This window comes from Oratosquilla oratoria, chromosome 33 (genome assembly GCF_046742065.1).
Source record: "Oratosquilla oratoria isolate Oo_2021 chromosome 33, ASM4674206v1, whole genome shotgun sequence".
In the NCBI taxonomy this organism is placed as follows: Eukaryota; Metazoa; Arthropoda; class Malacostraca; order Stomatopoda; family Squillidae; genus Oratosquilla; species Oratosquilla oratoria.
This window is the reverse complement of record NC_134809.1, coordinates 37,173,188-37,193,013: the sequence shown is the minus strand read 5'-3', so window position 1 is coordinate 37,193,013 and position 19,826 is coordinate 37,173,188.

Sequence of the window (19,826 nt, the reverse complement as noted above, 5' to 3'; positions counted from 1 at the left end):
CTATTTCTTCCTGTTTACTCTCATCTGTACCACATTAACGGATTTTAAAAGACCCAAACTTTAGGGTTCTGGTTGAAAAACTCCTCCCAGATCCTGTTATGCCTTTATTATTACTATTATCATTATTATTATTATTATTATTATTATTATTATTATTATTATTATTATTATTATTATTATTATTATTATTATTATTACTATTACTATTATTATTATTATTATTATTATTATCATGATTATTATTATCATTATTATTATTATTATTATTATTACTATTATTATTATTATTATCATTATCATTATTATTATTACTATTATTATTATTACTATTATTATTGTTATTGTTATTATTATTATCATTATCATTATTAATCACTATTATTCTTATTACTAATGATTATCATTATTATTATTATTATTGCTAATCATTATTATTATTATTATTATTATTATTATTATTATTATTATTATTATTATTATTATCATTATTATTGTTATTGTTATTATTATTATCATTATCATTACTATTATCATTATTATTCTTAAAATTATTATTATCATTACTATTATTATTATCATTATTATTATTATTATTATTATTATTATTATTATTATTATTATTATTATTATTATTATTATTATTATTATTATTATTATTATACATACATACATACATACATACATAAATACGTACATACATATATCAGATACCATGTCCCTTACCACTTATCATCTCTATCCACAAAGTTATCTAATCTCTCATAGTAGCCAATTGTTTCAACGCTCACTTCCTGGTTACTAAGTCTATTTCATTCGATTACCACTCCGCTGGTCAAATCAGTTCTTGTCTATTTCCTTCTTAAATCTAAATTTGCCCAATTTTAATTCATTACTACGAGTCCTGCTCTACTGTCTTGATATGATGACCCTGCCTGCGTCACCCTTATTAAAGCCCTTGACCCATTTGAATATCTCTATTAGATCACCCGTACTCTTCGTCTTTCCAGAGAGTGTAAGTTAAGGTGTCTAAGCCTGTCTTTGTATGATAAATTTCTAAGACCTTGTATACTTTTGGTCGTTCTCCTCTGTACTGATTCCAATGAATTGATATACACTCTATATGACGGAGACCAAAACTGTACCGCATGTCAAGGGTGGGTTTAACTATCGCCAGATGGAATTTAATTATTACCTTTGCACCTTTGTATTATATTTCATTGCATTGTGTTGTAAGATAAAATAGGGAAACCCGCACTCAGAAATACGAGTCCCAGAGATACTAAAGGTGTGAAGGAATAAGTCATATTGGAACTGATGATACATTTAGCAAATCATTCAACATTATAAGCTATGGTAACAGGCAAATACGGAAGTTGCAGAACTAAAGATGCCAAAATCAGAAGTTAGAGCAGAATTAAATTTAAAGTACAACAAAGGTCAGATAAGCTAATCAGAAATAAAGTGTCATAGCTTAAATGTAATAAAGTAATTTGGTTACAATGTAGAAGGTACAAAGTCAGTTAGGAAGTAGAAAGAATAGAAGAACATATAGAAATGGGTAACTCGGTGAGTCTGCTTAGTCAGAGGACAGACAGGAAAGAGTCAGAAATAGTGGGTCAGAGAGAGAATTAGGGAGTTGATCAGAGCCGTTTACATTTGTGTCTGAACTTATGTTTTAATTACTCCGAAGTGTTTGAAAAACTTGTTATGTTGGAAATATATGGACAACGAAAGAAAATCTTTTATTAGCCACGCTACCTTTCCAACATTTGTAATACTTCTAGTAACAAGTCCCAATGCCCTGTTAGCCTTATTCCTGGCACTAATGCACTGGTTCCTGGATCTAAGATCTGGACTCACTAATATTTCTAAGTCCTTTTCACATTTTTTTCTCTCTAATACTCGTATGACGTTATCTAAGCTATACCCTTTGCCACTTCTCCGACTACGCAAGCAATTCATTAAGATCCTCCCACAGTATCCCAGCATCTTTCCATGACCTAATATAGCGTCCTATCTTAGCGTCATCCGCAGTCTTTATAACATCACCATTAATCCCACTGTCCTAGTCGTTTATATACATAATGAACAATAAAGGACAATAAGAAGAATGTAGAGATCAATGGTAGGAATAACACTGAGAAACAGAAAGAGAGGAAGTTGGGTGAGAGAGCAGACTGGAGTGAAAAACATTGCAGAGGCGGCGAAAAAGAGGAAATGATATTGGGCAAGTAACTAAGAACGAACGAATAATGAGCGTTGATGAACAATTGATGATGAACAAATGATGAACTCCACTAGTAACACCACCCCATTTGGATTTTACACCGTTAATGGTGACCCACTGTTTTCTGTCACTAATCCAAGCTTTAATCCATTCAAACACTTTCCCTCTATGCCATGGGCCTCGATTTTATTTGGTCTCTGGTGGGGCATCTCGTCAGGGCTATTACCCCTAGAGTGGTACCAAACTTACTCGGGTATTTCCTCATTCCATCAAAATTAGCCTTGTTAGAGTCAGGTACTAATACGTTTTTCTTACTTTAATTTCTTTTCATTTATTGCTAAATCTTATTTCTTGATGATTGCTAGTACCTAGTCTATCACTGACTAATACTTTTCTTATTATATAGTCTTTGTTTGCTAACAGTAAGCCCTAAATATTCCCATCCCTTGTAGGCTCGGTAATCATTTGCTGTAAATCTAAAAATGATTTCGCTACCTGATCTCCTGCTAAATCATCCCAGTCAATGTTCCTATTGTTAAAATCTCCCATGATCACAACATTCTTCTATATCTGTCACAACAGAGGCCCAGCCTGTTCTATAATCAGGTTAGGAAGTTTATAGAGAACCCCGATAATAACTTTCTCCTGCCTGCCTTTAATCTTCACTTAAATTGATTCCACGCCCACCTCATCCTTAATCGAGTTGTTGATAATACATTTATTTACTTATTTTTTAACGAAAAGTCTTACTCTCTTCCCTTCCTGTCATCCCTATCCTTGTGAAGTAGTCTGTATCCCTCTACCTCGATTTCTGGATGAAAATGTCATAACGAAAGGAATGTAGATTTGATATATCTGGATTGTCAGAAAGCTTTTCATGCTGTCATACTCGAAATACTACTAACTAAACTCGCTTCGGATGTAATAAGATGTAACTTGCTATGCTGGTTTAGAAACTGATTGAACCATTGTAAATAACGAGTTGTTCTGAATGGTAAATTTTTTTATTAAGAAAAAGGTTACGGGTGGAGTTCCTCTCTAGGGTCACTTCTGTTCATAGACCACTTAAATCTAGTCTAAATTCGTTGATGATAATAAGCTGTGATCACTTGAATGATCTGGATATTCAAAGATAGGTGTTAAGTTTGCACATAAATAGAAATATTAATAAGTACGACTACAAGTTATTTGAAAAAAGGATGGATTTTGGGGTAAAGACTATAAAGAAATCTAAGCAATATATTTCTAATTCAGAGAAAGCAATTACGATAATATGATTGGTAGCGCGATCTTTTGACTTAAAACATCTTTCTTTAACCAGTTATATAGATCACTGGTCAATCCACACTTAGAATATATTATTTCTGTATGATCTACAAATCTCATTAGACATTGGTAGATTGTAAAGAGTACAACGGCGAGCTACAAAACTCAGACCAAGTACAATAAAAAAACAAAAACAAATTAAGGTAACTAAACTACGTGCATAGATGCACCAATAGGTCCTTTCCCCTTTGCAAAAGGGATGACCGGCCAATTGATGCACACACTTTATCCAACTTCGTAATCCCTACCATACTACTTGAACACTTCATTTCAAACATATTTAAACTCCTCTTTTCTGCCTCTCTTAAATTCCAAGTTCCTCGTGAGTAGAATCGTCCCTTCGCACAGTCCTCTCTTTTTGCGTTCATCTCCAGACATCTATTTCTCATGACACTTTTCATTTCCCCAAGACACTTACTTGGTTCCCTTGTTTCATAATTGGTCTTCACTTCCATTCCTCCATTACATGCTACATGGGGTCCTAAATACTAAAAAAAATCTTCATTTCTTCTAGCCTCTCGCCTTTAAGACTTACCTCCAACTCACTGCTACCCTTGCACATCTCATCGTCTTAATTTTGCCCAACATCACTCTCAGCTTTCTCCTCTCACATGACCCCTCCCAAATTCCGCCACTAGCTGCCTGAAACCTTACTCTGACCCAAATATAAGTGAAGTGTCGCAAGAACTGGCTCAATTCCCACTTCTTTCCACTCACACTTACCATTTCCCATTGCCCTCGCACTTACCTCTCATACCATCCAATCCATGTATACGTTGGATGACCATTCTGACATAACGCAACCCTGGCGCAACACCTATCTTTACATCACACCACTCATTCTGTTTCCTATCCTAATACATGTTCTACTAAGCTCGTAAATTACTTTGATTGTCCTCAGCGGCCTTCTATCTATCTTATTCATCTACAACGCACCCTACAATACCTTCCTGTCAACCCTATCATATGTCTTCTCCAGATACATAAAAGCCCAAATGCCATCCTTACTTATTGGCGAAAACTTCTTGCACATCTTCCTCACTACAAAATTTTGATCTACGTATCCTTTTTCTTCCCTAAACTTACACAGTTCTTCCCCAATTACTCCCTGTGTTCCCCTCCTATTCTCTCAATACCTCTCAATATATGGCTTACCAACTACACCTAACAGAATGATCCGTATAAAGCTACTACATTCATATTTGTCCCTCTTTCCTTTGCAGTGTGGAATTATAAAAACACTCCTCTAGTCCTCCGGCACATTTCCATATCCTAGGCACACATTAATCAATTACACTAACCAATGCATTTTAACTGTTCCTCCCATCGTCAGACACTTTACGTGACGCCCATCTAATCCAGGTGCTTTACCAGTTTTCATCGTTTTCAATACTCTTTGTATCTCTTCTTTTCCTACAGTTCTATCATATTCTTCCCCTGCCACAGCCATTTACCTAGCACCTTCTACTGCGACGATCAATCAATCCCTAACCTCCTCCGCGTTCACTGAATCCCTGAATTGCACCGCCCACTTCCTCTTACTGTCTCCACTTTCATTAACGTATATCCATCTTACCTTTCTTTTCCTCTCTACCTCGAAGAAACTTCCACCCCACTGCGCACTTACCTATCACTTCATTTACCAGCAGAGTCACTCCTCCCCTTCTTCACCTAATTATCACTCGTGACACTCCACCATCATACTCCCTCCCGAACTCAAACTAACCCCTCCCTTTCAACTTTGATTCATTCATTGTTAACACATCCATCTTCCTTCTCACAAACATTACCAATCTCTTCCCTTTTCCACAATCACACTCACACACAAAAAAAGGAGAATACAGGGTCTTAATGCAATCTTTGTAACATTTAAAGGTAACTGGTAACATAACAAAAATAAATAAATAAATAGATAAAAAATTGAATACTAATTAGACGAAGAAAGCTCCAAACTCTCAGGACATAGATTTACAGTCAGATATGAGTTATGTAGAAACTATTTTGCCAACTGCGACGTCAGAGACAAAAACAGACACACATAGAGAGAAAGAGAGAGAGAGAGAGAGAGAGAGAGAGAGAGAGAGAGAGAGAGAGAGAGAGAGAGAGAGAGAGAGAGAGAGAGAGAGAGAGAGAGAGAGAGAGAGAGAAATGCATCCAACCTTGTTACAAACAGAAACATATCCTGTCGGCAGTCTTTATCGGTATAAATTATTGTGATTGTAATTTATTGTAGTATTGGTGACGGCAGTGGTGAAGATGACAGACCGGTGGATAATAATTGTGGTGGTAGCGATGGTGGTAGTAATGGATAAAAGTAAAAGTAATGTCTAGATTAATGACTCTATCATTGCCTTAGCATTGTAGTTATCGTTGGTATTGGTCTTGTCTTCATCCTTAGCCTTGACATTGACCTTGGCCTTGGCACTGTCGTTGTGGTTAACGTTGGCGTCGGTGTTGCTTTGGCGTCGTTAGGTGTCGTCCGTGTTTGCATTGGTGGTTGTCGTTTCCTTTGCCGTTGCCATTGGTGTAGTGATTGTCACTGATGTTGGTGTTCCTTGGAATTAGGATTGTTTAATTGTTGTTATTAACTTTATCTCTATTGTTGTTTTTTGCTGTTGTTGTTGTTGTTGATATTTGTTATTGTTGTTGTTGATGTTGATATTAGTATTATTATTAGTTGCGTTGCTGTTGTTATTGTTGACAGTGGTGGCCTTCATTTAACTATAGAAATGAAGACCATTACAAAAGGAATGGGAATGATCGTAACACGCTAACCAGCTTGCCTACTGCTGTTGGAAATGAACAATAATTATCAGCAACGGAAATGACTATGGTAATGAGTAAGGTTTGCAATGTCAGTGTCCGTGTTCGGAAGGGGTGGAATGGGATTGATAAAAGTATGGGTGTGGTTAATGACACCTATGGCTTGGTTGGTGACGTTCTTAACGGCGATGTTAATCGTAATGGTTATGGCCAGATGAGGAGGGGTGGTGTGTGGTGAAAAGGAAGAGGGATAGGGGTTAGTGGAGTGGTCGTTTCTGAGGTAGTAAGGAAGGCAGTATGACGAACAAAGAAGCGTCCAGGTTCCTCTGCGCATGCCAAGGGTTGCGCTGCCTTAAAGGGGACAGCCGATCTCACCACCGGCACTGCCGTTTCTCCTCTTCCTCCTCCTCCTGGTTCTCGTACTCATCATTTTCCCTCGTTTCCTTCAACTCCCGCTCCTCCTCTACTTATGCTCCTATGAGATGGTGCTGGCTACTGCTTCTTCAGCTCTTTATTATAGTGTTATTTCAGATTCTCGTCTTTTTAACTCGATATTTGCTTTGTCATATATCATTTTCATTATTTTCCCCCAAGTCTCCATCAATATTGCTTTCATTTCTTTCATCTCTCTCTTTTTCTACTTTCTTACCCCCTTTCTATGTTCCTTTTCCTTTTCCTCTTTCTCTTTCGATTCCTAGTCATCATCCTTTTAACTTACTTGATTTTCTTCTTGTCCTTCTTCAGTTTCATCCCCTTTCTATTCTTCCTGTTCTTCATCCTCCCATTTTCTTCTCTTTCTTTTTTTCTTCTTCACTTTGTTTATATGTTTCTTCTTTTTTCCCGTTTTTTTTTCTTTGTCTTTCCTTTTATTTTTATCTTCTTCCTCCTCTTTTCATTCTATTTCATGAAGATAGTATAAATATTCTATCCCTATATTGTTGAACTTTGAACTATGTGACCATCACTAATCATTATCTATAACTAGTAATTTTAGTTAGAATAGTGAATAATATACATATTAAAAGTATTACAATTTATAAAATAGCGAGAATAGTAATTATGTATGTGCTCACAGCAGGCAGGAGTTTACTTCTTTCTAGTGTTCTGTTGAACGCGTTCGGCTTATGTCTGCCACCATCTCATTCCAGTCTTCATTATCACGGCAGGAATGATCTCGTATAAAGTGCCCTTGCAAAGGGAATTCACTTGCACTTATCAGACGTGGGTGTCAGCAAATCTATTGATGTTTGAGTGCGGGTGATACTACCAGGGGGAGCTGTAGTGAAGTATGGTGTGTATTATCTCTGTATTTTACATATCGCTCGCAGTCCTGACACATCTCACCAATGTAAACATTGTAATGTAACAGATCTGTCACTGGCCTGAGTGCAGTAGATCAGGAGCCGCTGTGGTCTCTTCGTACCTTGTCGAGTAGACTGAAGTAGTAGGGAGGACAAAGACCACACAAGTAGAGAGTATTTCATGATTGACGGAACCTGTGGTTTATAAAAGGTGACTTGTCATTCATATGATAAATGCAACATGCACAGTCACTCTAGCAACAGCTCTCTTGGCTATCTTAACATGTCCTTTGAACTTGATGTGTCGATTAATCTTAGCATCATTTCTCATATCACAAAGTCAGGCTGGTACAATCGATGGTTGCTGTCTGTGAGTACGGGATATCAACATCAATTGTCGTTCGTCAGGAACCAAGGTAATAATGTCTGCCCCATGCTCTAGTGGTCAACTGATCTGACTAATGGTTTTTATATCATGGTGCTCAACGTTATCATCAGCATTTGTCTCTGCTTGAAGGACCAATTGGAGGATATCATCATTATATTCCTCTATTCCTCAGAAGAGGTCCAAGAACACTACCCTATGGCACGCTGCCACAGACAGGATGTGTGACAGCTGATTGCAACATGAAGGGGCCTTTCATGCAAGCTTCGAAGAAGACTGATTAAGTTGTCATTGATATCAAGAATACAATTTGATGAGTTCCTTTTGTCAAATACAGTCGGAAACCTCGAAAACGTCTAGAACAATGACATAAGTATATTTGCCCTCATCCACAGGATATTACACCCTGTAGCCATGTTATTATCGAGTCTGAGTCCGACCTACTTAGCATGAAGCCAGCATGTTTGTTATTCAATAGGTGATCTATGAATATGAAAACGTTGCCAGTCGTGATTTTCTCAATGACCTTCCCAACTGTTGCACTGAAAGCAGATATAATACTGGTTATCATTTAGTGGTATTGATAGAGGTCCTTTCTTATAACTACTAGAAGTAGACCTTTTATCCGCATCCTCATCCCTAGGTATTTTTTTCACTTTTAAATTCCGCATCTGCATCAACATTGAGAAATACAGGTGTCATGCGGATTTTTTGACAATATAACCTACATAAGAACATAAGAATAAAGGAGACTGCAAGAGACCATAAGGTCTACACTAGGCAGCTCCGTATCCATCACCACCTGTCATCCCATCCATAAAGTTGTCTAATCGTTTCTTAAAACAACTGATAGTTTCAGCGCTTACTACATGGTTACTAAATTTATTCCATTCGTCGACCACCCTATTAGTAAACCAATTCTTGCCCATTTCCTTCTTAAGTCTAAATTTGTCCAGTTTGTAACCATTACTACGTGTCCTGCCCTGTTGTTTTAATATGATCCACTTGAACACCTCTATTAGATCACCCCGCACTCTGCGTCTTTCCAGAGAGTGTAAGTTAAGGTGCCTAAGCCTCTCTTCGTAAGGCAAATTTCTGAGTCCATGTATCATTTTGGTCATTCTTCTCTGTACTGATTCTAGTGAATTGATGTCCATTCTGTAGGACGGAGACCAAAAATGTATCGCATAGTCAAGGATGGGTCTAACTATCGCTAGATAAAGTTTAATAATTACCTCTGCACTTCTATTCGTTACCGTCCTAGCAATTAAACCTAATGCTCTGTTAGCTTTATTCCTGGCGCTAATGCACTGTTTCCTGGTTTTAAGGTCCGGACTTACTAGAACTCCCAAGTCTCTCTCGCACTCAGTTTTCTCTAAAAGCGTGTTATCTAAGCTGTATCTATTTTCGGGGTTGTGTAGTCCTACGTTTAACACGCTACACTTAGAGATATTGAAGTTCATTTGCCATTTCACCGAGCATGTGAACAATTTGTTTAGATCATCCATAACAAGGGCGCTTCACTGAATCAGCGCCTTCATCTCTACCCCCTCATGCAGAAAATAGAGAAGACGGGGAGAAATCCCTTCGGCCTGCGTCAAAGTATTATCCATACATAGCCATTCTCCGCTCTATACTATCCCTTGCCTTCTTTCTTTCTTGTTTAACAGACATTCCTCTCCTCCTCAAAGCCCCTTTCACTCACCCTCTGTCGTCTCTTTAAGTTCACTCCATCACTCTGCCTTCCACGCCTCTTTTACTAATCTTTCCTCACTCATTCTTTCCATATGTCCAAACCATTCCAGTATTCTTTCATCGTCCCTATCTGCCATCACTTTTTCCACCATCCCTCTCCTCCTCACATCACTTCTTACTTTGTTCAACCTTACAATCCTTATCATACTTCTCAGACATTTCATCTCAAACACTTTTAAACTTCTCTCTACGTCTCTTAAATTCCAAGTCTCCTCTCCATACAGTGACAATGGCACAATCACCCCTTCTTCACTTTGCATTCATTCCCAGATGCCTATTTCTCATGACACTTTAATCCTTCAAGACATTTACTTGCATCTCTGAATCTGTAATTTACTTCCACCCCCACTCCTCCATTTCCTGCCACATGCGACTCCAAATACTTAAAGATGTCAATTTTCTCCAGCCTCTCTCCTTTGAGACTTACTCGTACCTCTAACTCATTGCCATCCTCTCTCCTTGTACATTTCATCACCTTATATTTACCCACATTAATTATCCTTCAACTTTCTCTTATCGCATACCTTCCCAAACTCCGTCACTAACTGCCTTAGGTCCTCCTCTCTCCCGGCCACAAGTGCACTGTCGTCAACAAACAACAACTGGCTTACCTCATTCTTCTCTCCATTACTTTTAACCATCTCCAGTCCCCTGTCCATCACCTTCGTGTTTACCTCTCGTGCCACCCCATCCATGTATACATTGAACAGCCATGGTGACATGACATTGACCTTACGTAACTCCACATTTACCTCAAACCACCCACTCTCTCCATTTCTAATTCTAACATAGGTTTTACAACTCTCATAAAAACTCTTGACTGACTGCTCTTAACATCTTTCCCCCAATCCCATATATCTGCAATACCTCCCACTGTGCCTTCCTGTCTACCCTGACAAGTCTTCTCCAGCTCCATAAAGCCCCCCCCCCCACAAAAAATAAAACATTTGCCTTTTGCCAAATCCTTCTTACAAATCTGTCTTGCCACAAAAATCTGATACACGCATCCTCTACCTTTTCTAAAACAACATGTCTTCTCACCAATTACTCCCTGTTCCTCTCCTATTTCACTCAATTAAAACTCTCCCCTAAGCCTTCCCATTGACATTCGGCAAACTGATCCCTCTAAAACTACTACAGTCATATTTGTCCCCTTTTCCTTTGTAAAGCGGAACTATACAGGCACTTCTCCAGTCCTCCGGCACTCTATTATCTTCTAGACACACATTAAACAACTTCACTAGCCAGTCCACTATTACTGTACCTCCCTCCTTCAGACACTCCGCATGATATCCATCCAGCCCAAGTGACTTACTTTTATCATGTTCAAAACTACTTGTACCTAATCCTTTCTTATTTCTACTCCATTCTCCTCTATCATCACCTTCATTTTCTTAACACCTCCCGCTGCTACTATTAATCCCTACCTATCCTCCTCTATATTCAAGAGCTCTCTAAAATACTCTACCCATCTTCCCCTTGCCGCCTTCCCTTCCATTAACATGTCTATCTGCACCTTTTACCCTTTCTTCTCTGTCTGGCTCAACTCCCCTTCCTCTCTTGATATCCTTTCAAAACATCTTTTTATTGTTATCAACACTCCTCCCTCATTTTACATTTGCTCTCCTTTTTACCACCTCTATCTTAAGTTTTGCTTTTTCGCTGCACCTCTCATATATTCTTCTCGTCCTACTTTGCAACCAATCCCTAAATGCTTGCTTCTTCTCTTCTACTCCCATCTTTACTTCATCGTCCCACCATTCACTACCTTTCCTTCTATTCTCTCCCATCATCCTTGTTCCACACATCATCTTTGCAAACCTTGTCACTCCCTCTTTGAAACAACCCCATTCCTCCTCCATTCCTACTCTATCTTTCACCACCTCCCAAAATTCTCTCAGCTTTTCCTGGTGTTCATGCTCCTTTTCCTTCTTATCTAAACAGTTTCCTCTAAGTACCTCCCTACCTTCTGCCCTTTTCCTTTTTCTCCATTTATCCAGAACTCTTACCATTCTTCTTTTGGATACTACTACATGGTGCATTAATGCCTTATCAACCACCCTTCCATCCACCACCCTCTCCCATGTGAATTTATGCTTGACTTTCTTCCTAAACATTATGTTAGCTACCATAAACTTTCTAAACACATCTTCACTATCAGCTCTCCGTTATGATTTTTACCTGGCACTTTAAATTTCCCTACCACTTTATTGGTTCGCCACCTGCTCTAGCATTGATATCTCCTCCAAAAACTTTCTAAGCACTTACTTAGATTTATCAAAAGAACCTCTCTTTCCTCTATACTTTTCTCACTACCAGGTCCATAATCGCTTACGGAAGCTCACATCTCCCTTCACAATTTCACCTTCATCCACATTAGCCTTGAAGAAACCTCCTTCCACTCCACCACACGCTTTCCTATCTCTTCGCTTACTAGTAGAGCCACCCCTTCCCTTCTTTGTCCTCTCCTTACTCCCGACACCCTCTCCACCACACTCCCAAACTCAAAATCATCCCTCCCTTTGACTTGGTTTCACTTAATGCCAAAACAGCCATCTTCCTTCTCACAAATATACTGCTTAACTCTTATCTATGTATCACACCCACTCACATTAAAAGACCCAAACCTTAGGTTCGAATTGGAATATTCTTCCTAGATCCTTCTTATTCCTTTTTTTTTTTTTTTTTTTTTTTTTTTTTTTAGGAATAGGGTCACAAAGAGCAGAATACCTAGTCCCCTCTCTCTGTCCCGTTATAGCCGTCTTTTACGACCCGAGTGGGAAAAACCTGGTGGCAATATTCTTTCTTCCCCCAAATACAGGAGGCATGGGCGAAAACGGAAATATATACTCAAAGAAAAGGTACAGGACATTATTAATAGGTGGGGGAGCATAACGGAGGAACAGTCGCAGTAGAATAAAGTATGATAATTTCTCAATGAGTAGATTTCCTCTAACATAGACAACATGATTTGTGATTTGGTCCGTAGGGGTGCCCCATATATTCCCTAAATTATCGGCTGCATGCTACTGAGCAAGTCATACCGCACAATAACATACAGCCAATACCCCAAACAATTACAGAAATTACTTCTCAATTTCTCATTGGTATATGTGATACATCATATAATTACCTGTTTATTGATGTGGATGCATATGGAAAGTCTTCAGATTAAACTATATTTAAAGACGATGTGTTTTTAAGAGACTTGCAAACGAAACCTTCAATATTCTTCCTACACATGAATCCTACTCAGGTTTTGAGATACTAAATCCTTTTGTATTAGTGGCTAATGAAGCTTTTGGTATCACTTAACAAATAATGTGGCCATATACTGGTAAGCTTTTGAGTGAAAAGAAACGCATATCTAATTTACAAATGATTTTTACAAAGGCGGAGCATGCCGACAGGAGACCTTTTGGTCCATAACTAGGTCGGATGCGAAACAAAACTATAATGATGATAAATAAAAAAAATATGATAATATAAATAATAGTAAACAAAATAAATAAATGTATAGGTATAGTTAAATATTAAACAAATAGGTAAATAGTAAATTATAATAAATTGACAGATATCTAATAATAAATGAAAATCAAGCAAATAATAATAAACAGGCAAATAATTAGAAACAAACAAATAATATGAAATAAATGGCAGTCATTACAGCATCTTGGTTAGGTATTTATCTTAAAGCTTCGAACTAAACTTGCACTGCCTCTGCCGGAAGTTTATTCCATTCATTAACTACATGGTTGGCAAAGTTGTTTCTATGTTTCTACCCACTTCCAAATTAAATCTATCTTCTGACAGTTTGAGACCATTATTTATCGGCTGAAAGAAACCTGCACAGCGAAGCTATAGCGATAATCCCATATACCACACTCCTGGTCATATGGCCACTTCCCGAAGGTTGAGTGTGGTTGGAATTTTCCGCCAGAATCATCAGAAATTTAAAATTTCCGGCTCTGTGCAGGCATGCGCATTGTCGACCCCACCTCTCCCTCCCTACCCCTCCCTTCTTAGCCGGCTCGCCTGAGTCATCACTTCTAAGCGCGGAAACGGACTGAGCGGTCTACCCGCTGCCGGCCTTTGTTTTTTTGCCGGTGAGTCTGTTTCCTGCTTGTTAATCAACTGATAGTTTCAGCGCTTTCCGCATGGTTGCCGGTTTGTCCCATTCTTCGACCACCCTATTAGTGAACCAGTTGTTGCCTTCTTAAATCTATTTGGTCCGGTTTGTGCCCATTGCTGCGAGTCTGGTGGTGTGGAGGGCGGCTCCCCCGGGGGTCGTCTGGCCCTCGGCGGCCCCATACCTCCTACGATCAATGGTCCTCTAACGCCTCACGGCTTGCAACGTCAGGCCCTAGGCGTAGACTTTGACCTTTTACGCTCGCAATCCGTCCCCGTCTCCGAGTCGTCCCTGGTAAACAACCCGGGTCCTCTCGGAGGACAGGGGGACGTGTCTTATGGTACGGAGGGTGGCGCCCCCGAGGGTCATCAGGCCTCTCGGCAGCCCCATACCTCCGACCATCAATAGTCCTCTAACGCCTCACGGCTTGCATCGTCAGGCCCTAAGCGTAGACTTTGACCTCATACGCTCGCAGTTCGTCTCCGTCTCCGAGTCGTCCCTGGTAACAACCCGGGTCCTCTCGGAGGACAGGGGGACGTGTCTTATGGTACGGAGGGTGGCGCCCCCGAGGGTCATCAGGCCTCTCGGCAGCCCCTTACCTCCGACCATCAATGGTCCTCTAACGCCTCACGGCTTGCATCGTCAGGCCCTAGGCGTAGACTTTGACCTTTTCCACTCGTAATCCGTTCCCCATTCGTCTTCGGGTCGTCCGTGGTAAGAACCCGGGTCCTCTCGAAGGACAGGGGGACGTGTCTTATGATACGGAGGGTGGCGCTCCTGAGGGTCATCAGGCCTCTCGGTAGCCCCATACCTCCGACCATTAATGGTCTTCTAACGCCTCACGGCTTGCTTCGTCAGACCCTAGGCGTGGACTTTGACCTCTTCCGTCGTCCGACGCCTCCGGGTCATCCGTGGGTGGGCGGCCCGGGGACTCTTGGGGGACGGGGGGGGGGCGTGTCGGGTGGTGCGGAGGGTGGCGCCCCTGGGGGTCGGCGGGCCTCTCGGCGGCCCCCGTGCCCCCGACCGTCGTGGCCCTCTAGCACCTTTCGGCTTGCCTTTTCGGGCGGGTCCGTGTGCCCACCTTCCTCCCGGAGCCGCTCACGTAGACCCAACAGGAAGTCCCGCTCGAGAAAGAGTTCTATCTCTCCCAAGAGGCCTAGGACGCTCAGCTCGTCCACACCCTCCACATCCCGGTCACGGCACCACCCTCCTTCCGTCCCTGATAGGCCCCGTCTTCAACTCTGCCCTATCTCGCTATCCGGCCTTTCAGGCCGCGCAGACCAGAGCCCTCCAGAGCAGCCTTCTAACGAACCTCCGGCTCTGGCCCCCTCTCCCACACTCCCTCCTGGTCCTTCCCTCCGTCCCTCCGCGCCGGCGGCGTGTATAGGACTGAAAGGCCCCTCTCGTGAGGAACCCCCCTCCCCCAATCAGACGACCGTCGGGTTGGGGGACGGGGTGGAGGACCACCTCCGTTCATCTTTACCTTATCCTCCTATCACGACGGACTCTTACGAGATCCGTCCCTTCTCATGGTATGATCTTACATACATCCCCCTTGTGTAGCGGCGAGGGATTTTATTCAGCCAAGAGGGGGTCTCGCCTGGTGGAAACGCTCTTCAGTACGGGGTCCTCTCATCACCAGAATGACATCATTTGAAGTCTCGATCTGGACTCCGCCCTACTAGGCTGTCCAGGCACCCAGGAAATAACACCTCGCTATATCACAATGTGATCCTGTGACGTCAGTGATCCTTTGAAGTCACTATATGATTCTTGGATGTCACGATGTGTTTCTGTGACATCAATATGTGATCCTATGACGCCGTGATGTGATTCTGTGACGTCACGTGATGCTGTGACGTCACAATGTGACCCTGTGACGTCGTGATATAACTCTGTGGCATCACTATGTGACCATGTGACATCACTAATTCTGTAACATTACTGTATGGTCCAGTGGAATTACAATGAAAACATATGACGTCACGATGGGGGTCCTGTGACGTCATTTTGTTGGTGTCGTCACGATATGATTACATGATGCCACGATGTGATAATAGTTCACGATGTGATCAGGTAACGTCAATATGCGATAAAGTGATATCACGATGTGATAAGATGACGTCAGTATGTGATAAAATGACGTCACGATATAGTCCTATGACGTCAGTTTGTGGCCCTGTGACGTCACGAGGCGATCCTATGACGCCATGATTAAATCCGGTGACGTCACAGTATAATCACATGATGTCACTAGGTATTAAACATATGGAATTCAGCTTGTGGGTGATGAGACGTCACAAACTGCCATAGCACACTATTGGATGAGGACGCTCGCCACGGGCTTCGAGGACTTCCCGCGGGAAGACTTGGGGTGAGTTGGATACATACCGAGGGTCCAGGCCCGTCTTAGCGGGAGACGCTCAGGGAACGTCTTCACCCAGGACGAAGCCTCTTGACTAACGCCCACGGACGAGGTCGCTCGGAAACGACCTCGGCCTCGCATGTATGTTGTTATACGTTCTACAATCGATTTTGTGACTTCACTACACCCTCCGGGGATCGGAATCCACCTTGCCCTACTAATTTGATTCTCTTTACCATACCAAAAAAGGCCCAGGAAAAACGAGACTGGCTATGAACCTGAGCGCACTGAACAAATTCTTGAAAGCCCTGCGATTCAATATGGTGTCGGTGGCTCAGGTCCGGTCAGCACTCCGGGAGGGGAGTTGGGTTAGCGTCCCTGGACCTTCAGGACGCAGATTGGCATTTCCCCATCCACCCCCGATATCGCCGTTTCCTGATGTTCCAGGTAAGGAGGGGGACATATCATTTTACCAGACTCCCTTTCGGACTCTCGCTTACCCCGAGGATCTTCACGAAACTAGTGAGAGTGGTAGGCGTACGCTGGACGGAAGCAAGCGTCTCCACACTCATGTACCTAGACGGCTAGTTGATGCATTTGCCCACCGGGGAGGGTGCATCGGCCGACATCTCGGTGGCTCTGAGAGTGTTGGCGGACGTGGAGTTCGGGGTGGACTGGGACGGGTCTGCCCTCGCTCCCACACAGAGACTTTATTGGCTCGGGATTGAGTAGGACACAGTCGGCGCTCTTCGGGTGCTCCACTGCGCCAAGAGAGCGTGCTTCTCTCACACGTTCTCCCGCCTTCGGTGTGTGTGTGTGTGGGGGGGGGGGGTTGCCTCAACTTCGCGACCCCGGCCCTTCCACTGAGCCGCTTGGGGCGCCGACGGCTGGTACGGGAGGTCGACAGGAGCATTCTGCTCCTCCCGCGCGACCTGCCCGGGCCGGTACCCTCAGCACTCCACAGCTTGTTGCGTCCCTGGCTTCGGTCGGGGGCCCTACGCCGGTCGGTCCCATAGTCCCCGCCCCCACCTCGAATGGCAGGAGCGGCGGACGCCTCGGACATGGGGTGGGGCTTCCAGTCGAGCTGGAGACATCAAGCTTGCCGGGGATGGTCGGAAGATAGAAGGTCACTACACATCAACCTTCGGGAGCTGATAGTGGTGAAAGAATGACTCGAGCGACACCCCGAATTCTCCTGCATGAGCGTCCGCTTGTACATAGACAATGTGACGGCAGTACAGTGCGTGCAGAGGCAAGGTACGGCCCGACCAGGTCCACTCCTAGCCCTGTCGGAAGACATCTTCGCCGAGGCATCACGCAGGGCCATATCACTCTCGGCGAAGTATGTTCCGGGCCGGGAGAACGACTGGGCGGACGCTCTATCCAGGTTTCAGGAGACCTCCGTGGTGTGGCAATTACGCCCACAAGTGTTCGAGTCGCTCTCCCTCCGCTACGACACCCCAGAGGTGGACCTGTTTGCCTCCCCAAACACGACCCAGCTCCCCCTCTACCTCACCTGCACCCAAAGGACACGCACAGGAGGCCCAGACGCCTTCACGGAGGACTGGAGCAGCTGGAAGTACGTATTCATTTTCCTCCTCCAGCGACACCGGTCCTCCTGAAGGTGATGCAGACCCTCAGGTCCTTCAAGGGCCAGGTCCTCCTGATAGCTCCCTACTGGCCAACCCAGCCGTGGTTCGGGGAGCTAATGAGATGGGGCCCTTCTCCCCTTCTACTGGGGCCAGCCTGCCTAGCCAACAGCCTTACCGCACCTCTCCAAGCGTCACTCCAACTTGATACTTTGAGTTTCTACGGGGAGCTCTCAGCCAACTCTTCTCTACAGAGGCAGCAGACAAGATGCTCAGAGCTCACCTTCCGTCCTCAGTGCGGCAGTGTGGGTCCTGCTGACGGAGATTCCGGAACTGCCTTCGGAGACACGTGATGGTGACCATCTCCGCCAGCACGGTTCTGGGCTTCCTGACTTGGCTGGCTGACTCCACCAACAGGGCACCGGCGACTATCTTGCCTCACTATACAGCCCTCACTACAGGGCTTCACAGCTGGTGGCAATCACCCGCCACCCGTCCTTCTCCAAACTGGAGGAGGACAGCTCGGCCCTAACCCTCTCTCCATCACCAACATTCCTGGCCAGGAACGGCCGAGCGGACGACATGATTGGCCCTCTCAGAATACAATCCTTCCGGGAGGGAGGACGCCCACAACCGCTGCACCCGGTCCGTGCGTTCGAAGACTACGTGGAGCACACGGAAGAGATTTCTGAGGATCATCTCTTCTACAACTCGAAATTTAGGATTCCCCTAACCCCGAGGTTCCGGACGCACCTGGTTTGCCGCATTTTGGAGAGAGCCGACCCGGGCCATGCCCCGCACGCTCACAGCATCAGGGACTTCGTGGCATCGCTGGCGTTTCTCCGCACCCACTCTGTGGAGCGGGTGCGGGACCTAGGGGCTGGACATCGACGACTCCCTTGGGGACACGGTGTCTCTACCACTCGGTCGCCCCTGTCTCATGTGTCGCCATGGAAACGGCTCCACCCCTCTCATCTCTCTCTCTCTCAAAAAAAAAAAAAAAAAAAAAAAAAAAAAAAAAAAAAAAAAAAAAAAAAAAAAAAAAAAAAAAAAAAAAAAAAAAAAAAAAAAAAAAAAGGGTGGAGGGGGCAAAGGGCGACCGAGGAGTGGGGAGGGGCCCAGGAACCACTGAACAGGATACGATTTTCGTATAATTTACGCATTGTGTGAACAGTGCAATGTTGTGCATGTCACATTCTTCGGTGTGGGTACTTGACGTTTCTTTTCTCCCCTCTACTGAGTGACAAAATGAATAAGTCTCCCATAGGAAAGACACACGTAATAACGGTTTGCATCAGGCTTCACCTCTCCTCCCACCGGTCCTTGTCTCATGCATAGCTTCGCTGTGCAGGTTTCTTTCAGCCGATAATATTTCTTTGTCGCGGCTCGTGCCGCTTAAATTGTTTTTATCGGCTTAAGAAACCTGCACAGATTTAGGGTCCCTCCCTCCTCCCACAGGCGAAGCCTTCATTTCTCATTGAAGTGACGACTCAGGCGAGCCGGCTAAGAAGGGAGGGGTAGGGAGGGGGAGGTGGGGTCGACAATGCGCATGCCTGCACAGAGCCGGGAATTTTAAGTTTCTGATGATTCTGGCGGAAAATTCCAACCACGCTCAACCTTCGGGAAGTGGCCATATGACCAGGGGTGTGGTATGGGATTATCGCTATAGCTTCGCTGTGCAGGTTTCTTAAGCCGATAAAAAAATTAGTCACCTCAGAGTCTACGCTTTTTCTTTTTAGGGAAAACAGATTGATATGTTTGAATCGATTTTCGTATGATTTATTTTTTATATTTGGAATCAGTTTTGTGGCTTGCCGTTGTACTTTTTCCAATCTGTCAATGTCTTTAATGAGATTCGGTGACCATACGGAAACAGTATATTCCAAATGTGGACGAACTAACGATTTATATAGCTTGTTAATGAAAGATGGACTTTTGAAGTCAAAAGATCGCGCAATCAGTCCTATAATCTTATTTGCTTTCTCA